The 10,553-nt window shown below is 38.6% G+C and overlaps 1 long non-coding RNA gene across 1 annotated transcript; it reads right to left on the bottom strand.

Moving 5' to 3' along the window:
• Nucleotides 1-7,813: 7,813 nt before the first annotated feature.
• Nucleotides 7,814-8,971, bottom strand: LOC132104586 (uncharacterized). Its single transcript, XR_009423544.1, has 3 exons — nt 8,808-8,971; nt 8,385-8,454; nt 7,814-8,313 (listed from the first exon to the last, which is right to left on the bottom strand). It is a non-coding gene; the product is annotated as an uncharacterized LOC132104586 (long non-coding RNA).
• Nucleotides 8,972-10,553: the final 1,582 nt, after the last annotated feature.

Here is a 10,553-nt window from a genome sequence, read left to right as displayed (position 1 = left end):
TGAACTTCTTTGGGATGGTACCACAAGGCGTCGTTCACTTGCAGAGCGCAAACTTCTGGAGGGCACATAAGATTTAACCAATGAGTTTAGGTAAGTTGGTGCCGTGCCAGTGGTCGTCTTGTAGGCTAGCATCAGTACCTTGAATTTGATGCGAGCAGCTACTGGTAGCCAGTGTAACCTGATGAGGAGAGGAGGAACGTGAGCTTTTTTTGGCTCATTGAAGACAACCCTCGCTGCTGCATTCTGGATCAATTGCAGAGGCTTGACAGTACATGCAGGAAGAACCAGGAGAGCATTACAATAGTCCAGTCTGGAGAGAACAAGAGCTTGGACAAGAAGTTGGGTTGCTTGCTCTGACAGGAAGGGTCTAATCTTCCTAATGTTAAATGTGCGGTGGTTTACATCAGAACAAATGATTCATTGTGAACTTTTAACATTAAAGTTTTTGTGTTTTTCAGTCTAAAGTTAACTTGTGTGTTTTTGTTATTATATCAATAGTTTTCTTTCTGTTTGTGTAAAACTAAATCTGCTAGTGATGCTGAGGAAATGAGTCAACATGTTGCATCATGTGTGATTATATTGAAGATGATTATTTAGGTTTTTCCTCAAAAGCGCTGCAGAGTTTAGCTCTAACCCTGATCAAACTCATCTGTGATTGTCCAATGCTCCTGAAGACACTGATTAGCATTGATTAGCATGCTCAGTGTTTGATTAGAGTTAAAGCTGAATTTAATTACAATTACTTACATTAATAGTTCAGATGAGAGGACTGGTGGGTAACAGGAAAAATAATTGAATAAACTTTGTGTTCATTGGGTGCTTGAGTTTGACTGGTCATTCTGGGTCTGAGAATTACACTGAAATCATTTATTAAACAAATACAGATATAGTATGATGCTTCTTATTGGACATTTTTTCATGTTCAATATCCAACTGTTAAATCTTTAAATCAAACTGAAACAGAAGGTTTGTAGTCTCTGTATTGTGTCAGTTCTGTAGTATCTGATCTCTTAGATCAGTATTTTATTAACATCTGTGCAAATTAAAAGGTTACTGATGTGATTTGTCTTCAGCACCAACAGAATTATGTCAGTATAATTCTACAGCTATGAGTGTGTGATATGAACCATCAGCAGTAATATTAATATTATCATTTCAAAGATGTGTGATCTGAGTGGCAATATTGAATATCTCATTTACATTGCAAAAAAAAGCACACAAAGACACATCTTAAGAGTGCACTGCGTGATGAAGTCTAGTAGAATGCAGTTGGAATGACTCCAATATTTAATATATAGGGCCAAAAAATATTGAAATATATATACACATACACACCCATGCTGGGTTGTTTACTGATTAATTACATAATCATATATATAAAAAAATTAAGTACTTTTAACATCGTAAAATACTCATAATCAGGCTAGTGATTTTTTTTGTATTGATTAAATAATTACATATAATTCACAAAATAGCAATAAATTATTCATAACTTATTGATTCTGCCCAATTCTTTTTCATCTTTTACATTTTTCTATTCTGAAGTAGCCTGCAGTTTACATTCAGAAAGTCTTTCGGTTTTGTGGATATTCACATTAAATACCAGTAAGTATTATAATTATATATTTTATTATAATATTAGTCAGGTGTCTGTAATTACACAGAAAATGTAGATGTAAAAAGTTAATTCAGGAACACATTTGCATGTTCATGGTACTCTGACATTGGTTAATGCTCACATTACATGCAAACAAATAAAATATTTCATATTTTGAGTGTTGTTATTTTTTTAATTTTTATGATTTAATTAATTATTGACTATGTATTCAGCTAAAAAACTCCATACAGTTCCTTCAAGAGACTAAGAGACTTCATCTGCTTTAAAGGTTTTGAGGGTTTTTCTCATCACTGATGTGCTGAAAGATAAAAGTGACTGAACTTGTTCAGAACTGCAGCGTCAGCTTCCTGTCTCACATTCTCTCAGAACACAATCACTTCCTCCTTCAGGTAGAAAAAAAAGGATATTTCAATTCTGTCAGGATCTTTGACCGTCTGTGTCTCATTTTGCCCCGGTTTCTGTTCCTTTATCTGGTCATGTTCCTTAATTAGTCTGATTGTCATCCTGTCCACCGAAGTGTGGTGATACATCGGATGGTGTGTGCAGATCACGAGCTGATTGCTCTCACCTGTCACTTGTTCCCATACTCCCTTATATTCCCTGCTGTGTCTGTACCTTGCTATCAGTGGATTTCTTGTGGTCATTGTGACTGTGCTGTGCTCACCTTTTCCGCTGTTGTGCTCAGGACGTCTAGACGAGGAGTCTTTCGTTGGCCGTGTGCTCGTTTTTCCTCGTCCTGTTGTGCATTGCACCAGAGGTGGTCTCCACAGCCTGTGTCCGCAGGTGACTGTACGGACGGCTCTGGGGTGTTACACCAGTTTTTGGCTCAAGTTTGTGTCATCACACATTGGATTATTTTGGGTTTTTCTGTTACTTAATAAACTGTTGCACTTATCCTCTGCGTTTGAGTCCTCTCTCTTCACACCCCTGACACAGTATGTCAGATCGAGCTGAAATGGTTATGGATCAAAATAAACTTCATCTGCTCTAAACGTGCTACTGAAAGCTGTGACTGTGATCTGATGTAACAGTCTTGTGAGTTTGGTAATTGTTGTTGGTAAATGCAGTGAAGGAACGATGCAAATCAAGCTCTGTGACATCTGTGAGATCCTATTATTGTATTTTACGTTTCCTTTTTGCTTTTTAATATTAATGTTCTTTTTCAGTTGTATTTCACTAATGTTTTACATTGCTTTGTTCAGGGTATAAGAAGGAGAATAAGATTTTCAGTATGTAATTCTATTCTACTGTCTGTATATCTTAATAAATGACTATCTGCTTTAAACGTTTTGAGAATCTTTTCTCATCACTGATGTGCTGAAAGACAAAGTGACTGGGACTTGTTCAGAACTGCAGCGTCAGCTTCCTGTCTCACATTACGTCATAAAACAATCACTTCTCCTTCAGTTAGAAATAGTTTATAGCAATGCTGTCAGGATCTTGGACCGGCTGTGTCTAGTTTTGGCCTGGTTTCTGTCTTCCAGAAGATAGAAACAAAGCTTTGTTACTTTCTCTTGTGTTTTCTGCTCGTCTGTTTTCTTTTCTTTCTGCTTTTCCCGTGGGAACTATACAGTGGTTTAGATTATATCAGGCTGTGTCTCCTTTCACTTGGACCATGGCTGGACCATTTGCCGTTAACATGGGCTCGAAAAAAAAGACAGCGTGTGAACCTGGAGTTAGGCATATGCCCAGTCTGTTCTGTTCTCGCGCTAGGAGCAATGCATTCTGATTGGATCATCGAAAAGCATACTGCAGGAGGTCAGGGCCGCGGAAAATCGTGCTATAAAGCGATTTAGAAATCGCGCACGCTCAAATCATGATTTTATGACGATTTCTTTTAATCGCACAAAGTACCATTACATTAATGAAATTTTACTTAAGTACAAGTAAAAGTACCAGTCTAAAAATCTACTCAAGTAAAAGTAAAAAGTAACTCATTTAAAATTTACTCAGAGTAAAAATTACTTAGTTACATTTTAACAGTGGGAGGGAGTCAAAAATGGGACAGGCCAAGGGTGTCAAACTCAGTTCCTGGAGGGCCACAGTCCTGCACAGTTTAGATATAACCCTAATTAAACACACCTGATCCAGCTAATCTAATCATTTAGGTTTATTTGAAAACTACATGATATGTGTGCTGGAGCAGGGTTAGAACTAAACTCTGCAGGGCTACGGCCCTCCAGGAACTGAGTTTGACACTTCTGGGATAGGTCTATTAATCTCAAACTAGTTGTTTTTAATTAAAGGAATCAGTTATTTAGAATAATAGAACATTTGGGCTGTTACCAGGCAAATCAGTATCAACAAACTCATCTTTTAATGCAGAGGAAATGCAGAAGATTCATTGGAAGTGGCATTTAGATGTATTACACTGTTAAGTGCAGGACAAGAATGCATTTAACCTGCAGTTACAAATGCATGAATAATGTTTTGATATACAAGACATAAAATATTGAATACTCATTTGAAATAAGAAATTAATTATTTAAAAAAAATCAAAAGATACTTTAAATGTGAAATTAAAATGGCCAATATGTGTCAGCAAGTCACTGTTAATAAGTGAGTCATTGCGATTGAACCGAATCATTTAAACGGTTGATTCATTCAGGAACGAAACACTGTCACGCTGCTCAGAGACGCAAAACTGTGCTTTGGTGGCTGTGTTTGGAATTATTTTCTGTTGTAGAAATAGAGCTAAAAAGGCAATATGGTGTCTAAAACGCAAGTCTCTTAATTAACTTGTTTACTGAACTGTTATATATATATGTATGTATATATTCATGATGATGAAAAGACAGCATTGTGTGATTTTGATTTAATGTATGAAATTATATAAATATGTGAATTTTCTGCCCCTATATCTTCAATTTTGTGATCATGCTAAATGCATTTTAGGAGACTGAATCACACAGTGAAAGAACGCACTATAAATACGCGCGCACATCATTAAAACAAAAAATATGATATTATCGCAGATGATATATATAGCACACTCTTCACCACTGTCTTTTTGGCTAATTTGTGCAAAACCTCTTGCTAAAATGTCAAAGCTTCATTTTAACCACCAATGCAACGATCCAAATATTTAGCTTACCTCTACATTCTTGCGAAGGGTTGATGTCTTGTCGAGATTTTATAAGCTGCTAGTTTGGTCTTCCTAGGCAAGTACAGCTTACACTGCATAATAGAGCATACATATGGCCAGGGGTTCAGTTCATTTCCTTCGAGTTCAACTTCAGAATATGACAGGGTTTCGTTTTCAGCGGTGTCTGCACCACTAACGCCTGTTTTGTCCGTCTGCATCTTTCTTGTGATTTTAGCGCCAGTTTGCCCTCCTGCCCATTATTTACTGACGTAGTTTCCAGCGAGCGATTTTTTTTTTTTTTTTTACTCAGTAATTAATGTTTTTTAAAATGTAGCGAAGTACAATACTTTAAACAAAATTAAGTAAAAGTAAAATTACAGATCTAAAAAATTACTTTAAAAAGTATTAGTACACAAAAGCTACTCAATTACAGTAACGCGAGTAAATGTAATTCGTTACTTTCCACCTCTGTTTAACGCTCTCATTCAGTCATAATTAGGCTGCAAGACTGAATTATGAACTTGTAAATGACAAACTGATCACAGAACATGTTTGTAAATCTTTAAATGTTAACTGTTAAAAAGCAATGTTATTAGCTCTTACGACTAAACATTTGCAAACAACATTGTACTGGAGAATCTGCACAAATAAAAGTTTTAAACAGTTCAGTAGTGCAGAGTTTACAGGTTACTCTTCTTTTTTGAGGGCTCAAAGTAAAGTACTCCCACACTTTGGATGACTCGTTCGATTAGTTTTATCTTCCGCTTTTTTCTTTCAAAAGCTTGGTCCACTGCCGTCTGCCTCTACCATCTCGCTGTATGCTGCAGACGCAGTTCGGGAAACACGTGACATAAAACGAAGCCAGCTATTGGCTATTCGCTACTTCTCCTGTTGTACTGGCTGAATAAAACCTGCGGTGGCTCACTACTGCCACACTTTGGTCACCGCAGATTTAAAATATGAACAAAATGATCCGCTTAAGGCAAATAAAAGTTGTTTAGCAACTAATCGATGACTAAACTAGTTGACAACTATTTTAATAATCGATTTTAATCGATTAGTTGTTTCAGCTCTAGTTAAATATGTTAAACAAATGTTTCTTATTTATCTCTATCTGTCTCTTTCTCTCTCTTTCTCTAGAGTTGAAGCCTACAGCCATTCTACCCATGCAGCAACTGATGGAAAAGGGGTTCACTTTGGTGCTGTTGGCGCAAAAATGACACACATATACATATATATATAAATAAACATTCTTGAATCATTCTTGTGCCTTGTCTTGCCTCTCAACAACTTTTAAAATATCGGCTGTAATTTAGTGACTCCATACGCTGATTCCAACTTTAAGACGACCCCAGACGACACAAGAAGCTAATGTAGCGAACGCTGCGGTCCCTCTGCCCATGACTCCCCGCTGCAGGAGCCGCTGTATTCCTCCGAAACCCTGTAAAAACGATACTGTTTTAAACCGTTTTCCAGGTTAGCTGGGCTGCATAGCTCTCAAAACCAACAAGAAAAGGATAACTTAGCTAGTAATGTTTACTTAGCGTTTTGTTTTGTTGTTAAACTGTGTAAAATTAGCGGTGATGTTAAATCAATGCTGGATGGTTTCAAGCTAATAGATGGTAGCTAACATTAGCAGATAAGCCCACACTTTTTGACATTCAAACAGGCGGCCTGTTGTCTGAACCAACTCAAACAGTGATTAAAATGCTGAAGCTTAATTTTCATTATAAAGAGGCACACGGGACCAAAATTACAAAGAAGCTAGCGCTTAACCATTATCCACGAGTGAACATGTTAAAGTTGTCCTAATATCAAACAACGTCTTACAATCATTAATATACAAGATGATTTAAAAACCAAAGCTGTGAATGTCGCAATATATCAATAAATCAATACTTACTCAAAAGAGGGTTCAGTGCAACCGTGTCCCAGCAAAGAAATGCTCGACTGATGTCGGCTTTTGGTGTGCTGTACTCAACCGTTGCAGTAAAGGCGCGTCCAGAGGCGTCATGCCCATTCGAAGTGAGGGGGCACGTGTCAACGCTTCATGATAACCAATCAGAAACTATTCTGTTGCGCTTATGGATGCAATGGCCAATCAGAGACGTCCAGAAGAGTCATCACTGAAACGCAGTGTTTTGTTTACTTGCTTGCTGACTGAATTATTTAGCGAATTCTCTCATCAGAAACAACAAAAAGTGCAGATGTGCGTACGAATGTAAGTAAGATATTCGTTTCATAATGTAAAGTGCTTCAGTGATTTTAATGGGAGTTTAAAGTGCCTGAAAAATTTACATTAAATTTTTTTTTAATGTTTTGTGGCATTATATGGCACTTAAGTAAAAAGTCGGGTTTTTATGTGTAGTTAATAGATTACACTACATTTCCATATATTGATCAAATAACAATCTATAAAGGTGCAAAACGCGTTTACCTACACATATTTGAGAAACGAGATATTTCCTGATAAATTAAGCATGTTTGGAATTGTTTTGAATAAAAAGGGGGAAAAAAAACATAAGCCTATATCAGTTATGTGCTTTCGTAGAATGACTTATACAATGCAGATCGGGACTCCGAATCGCAAATCATTTGATCGGGGCTTCGGAGTTCGCAAAACATTTGATTCAGATCGGGACTCCGATGCGCGTTTCGCAAAACATTTGATCTGGGCTTCGGAGTTCGCAAAACTTTTGATTCAGATCGGGACTCCGATGAGCGTTTCGCGAATCATTTGATCGGGGCTTCGGAGTTCAAAAACATTTGATTCAGATCGGGACTCCGAAGCGCGTTTCGCGAATCATTTGATCGGGGCTTCCGAGTTCGCAAAACATTTGATTCAGATCGGGACTCCGATGCGCGTTTCGCGAATCATTTGATCGGGGCTTCGGAGTTCAAAAACATTTGATTCAGATCGGGACTCCGAAGCGCGTTTCGCGAATCATTTGATCGGGGCTTCGGAGTTCGCAAAACATTTGATTCAGATCGGGACTCCGATGCGCGTTTCGCGAATCATTTGATCGGGGCTTCGCAGTTCAAAAACATTTGATTCACATCGGGACTCCGATGCGCGTTTCGCGAGTTCGCAAAACATTTGATTCAGATCGGGACTCCGATGCGCGTTTCGCGAATCATTTGATCGGGGCTTCGGAGTTTGCAAAACATTTGATTCAGATCGGGACTCCGATGCGCATTTCGCGAATCATTTGATCGGGGCTTCGGAGTTTGCAAAACATTTGATTCAGATCGGGACTCCGATGCGCGTTTCGCGAATCATTTGATCGGGGCTTCGGAGTTTGCAAAACATTTGATTCAGATCGGGACTCCGATGCGCGTTTCGCGAATCATTTGATCGGGGCTTCGGAGTTTGCAAAACATTTGATTCAGATCGGGACTCCGATGCGCGTTTCGCGAATCATTTGATCGGGGCTTCGGAGTTTGCAAAACATTTGATTCAGATCGGGACTCCGAAGCGCGTTTCCCGAATCATTTGATCGGGGCTTCGGAGTTTGCAAAACATTTGATTCAGATCGGGACTCCGATGCGCGTTTCGCGAATCATTTGATCGGGGCTTCGGAGTTTGCAAAACATTTGATTCAGATCGGGACTCCGATGCACGTTTCGCGAATCATTTGATCGGGGCTTCGCAGTTCAAAAACATTTGATTCAGATCGGGACTCCGAAGCGCGTTTCGCGAATCATTTGATCGGGGCTTCGGAGTTTGCAAAACATTTGATTCAGATCGGGACTCCGATGCGCGTTTCGCGAATCATTTGATCGGGGCTTCGCAGTTCAAAAACATTTGATTCACATCGGGACTCCGATGCGCGTTTCGCGAATCATTTGATCTGGGCTTCGGAGTTCGCAAAACATTTGATTCAGATCGGGACTCCGATGCGCGTTTCGCGAATCATTTGATCGGGACTTCGCAGTTCAAAAACATTTGATTCAGATCGGGACTCCGATGCGCGTTTCGCGAATCATTTGATCGGGGCTTCGCAGTTCAAAAACATTTGATTCAGATCGGGACTCCGATGCGCGTTTCGCGAATCATTTGATCTGGGCTTCGGAGTTCGCAAAACATTTGATTCAGATCGGGACTCCGATGCGCGTTTCGCGAATCATTTGATCGGGACTTCGGAGTTTGCAAAACATTTGATTCAGATCGGGACTCCGATGCGCGTTTCGCGAATCATTTGATCGGGGCTTCGGAGTTCAAAAACATTTGATTCAGATCGGGACTCTGAATCGCGTTTAGCGAATCATTTGATTCAGATCGGGACTCCGAAGCGCGTTTCGCGAATCATTTGATCGGGGCTTCGGAGTTCAAAAACATTTGATTCAGATCGGGACTCTGAATCGCGTTTCGCGAATCATTTCGAGCGGATTTGCAAAACATTTGATTCTATCATGTACTTGTCTAGATCAACTTTTAATAAAGAGAAAAGAGGTTTAGAGACAGATTGTTATTAATAGTGTAATATCCTTTGATACATCACAACGGTGGAGACATGGAGATAATTTGCTTATTCTTTATTAACAGATGCAGAGCGGACAACGCATTTCGACACCGTTACAGCAGAAGACCTGCTAACCCCGGAACAACCCTCATCAGGAGAAAAGGTAACAAAAGTAAACCCTGTGCCCTGTGGCTGGGGAACTCACTTCTAACTATTCGTAGTCCTCTAAATAACTCGGAGTCTTCTTCTCGTCGACCTCCTTAACTCTAAGTGACCTTTCACCACAGGAGTTTCTGATCTTAACACAGGAAAAGAGGCTTATTTATAAAGAGTTAATGGCAGTGGGCTGTCAAGAACCATCTGAGACCATGTGATGACAGCCATTATTTTGAGACCAAATTTCTTATGAGGCTAAAATGATATTGAACTAATATGTCTATATCAAAGTCTTTACTCATGCAGGTCATTAGGCATGGCATAAGATGATTACAAGATATGGTGGTGGCTAGAAATGAGGACTGCTTTTGCTGAATCAAGAGATGGTTTAGATAACAAAGGTTGAGGGAATTAAGCATGTATGGTAAAAATAATTTTAAAGAAATGTTCCTAGCATCATGTATTTTAAACAGTCTAAACTGAGATTTGAGATATAGAAACTTTGACATTTTTAACCTATTTGAATGATTAAGGGTTATATGTTGTAATGAATTTGATATTATAGTCTAAGTTTAAGTTTGGTGAAAACTGTCAAATAAATCAATAACTAATATTGTGCACAGTAAGAGAGAGAGAGAGAGAGAGAGAGAGAGAGAGAGAGAGAGCTTGAGTGGAGGCAGGGATGGAGCTGCTGAGAAAGAGGAACCAGAACAGAGCAATGATTATAGACCAAAACAACCAGCTGATTTTACTCTAAATAAAAATCATTAATGAACAGACAAACTTTGAGATTAGAGACTATAAGTACAAACTAGGTAAAATGCACAGACAATGTTTAAGTTTAATTAAACCAAAAAGCAAACCTTGAATACGAGATGTTAAATATTTATGTTAAGTATGTGCACGCATGAGGATGACTACTGTATATTTTTGGAGGACGATTCTGTTTCTGCTCTGTCTATATTGAGTCACTAACCTCTGGAATGAGTGTTTTATCATCACAGATGTGTTAAGTGAAATTACTTTACAGAAGTCGATAATTCTGAGTCAAACTAATGAAAAGACAATGCTGAACATGGGACGAGCTGTAAGTGGATTGGTTATCCAGCTCTGTCCGCTACTGCTAATAATGACTTGTTCTGTCTTTAATAATGCTGATTTAAATCACTCTCTGGATTAATATGTTTAACAGTGTTTATATGATTGGATTTGTGAAATTTAAAATCCATGC

This window comes from Carassius carassius, chromosome 25 (genome assembly GCF_963082965.1).
Source record: "Carassius carassius chromosome 25, fCarCar2.1, whole genome shotgun sequence".
NCBI classification, from domain to species: Eukaryota; Metazoa; Chordata; class Actinopteri; order Cypriniformes; family Cyprinidae; genus Carassius; species Carassius carassius.
The sequence above is the reverse complement of the archived record's forward strand: the minus strand, read 5'-3'. Positions and strand labels throughout refer to the sequence as shown.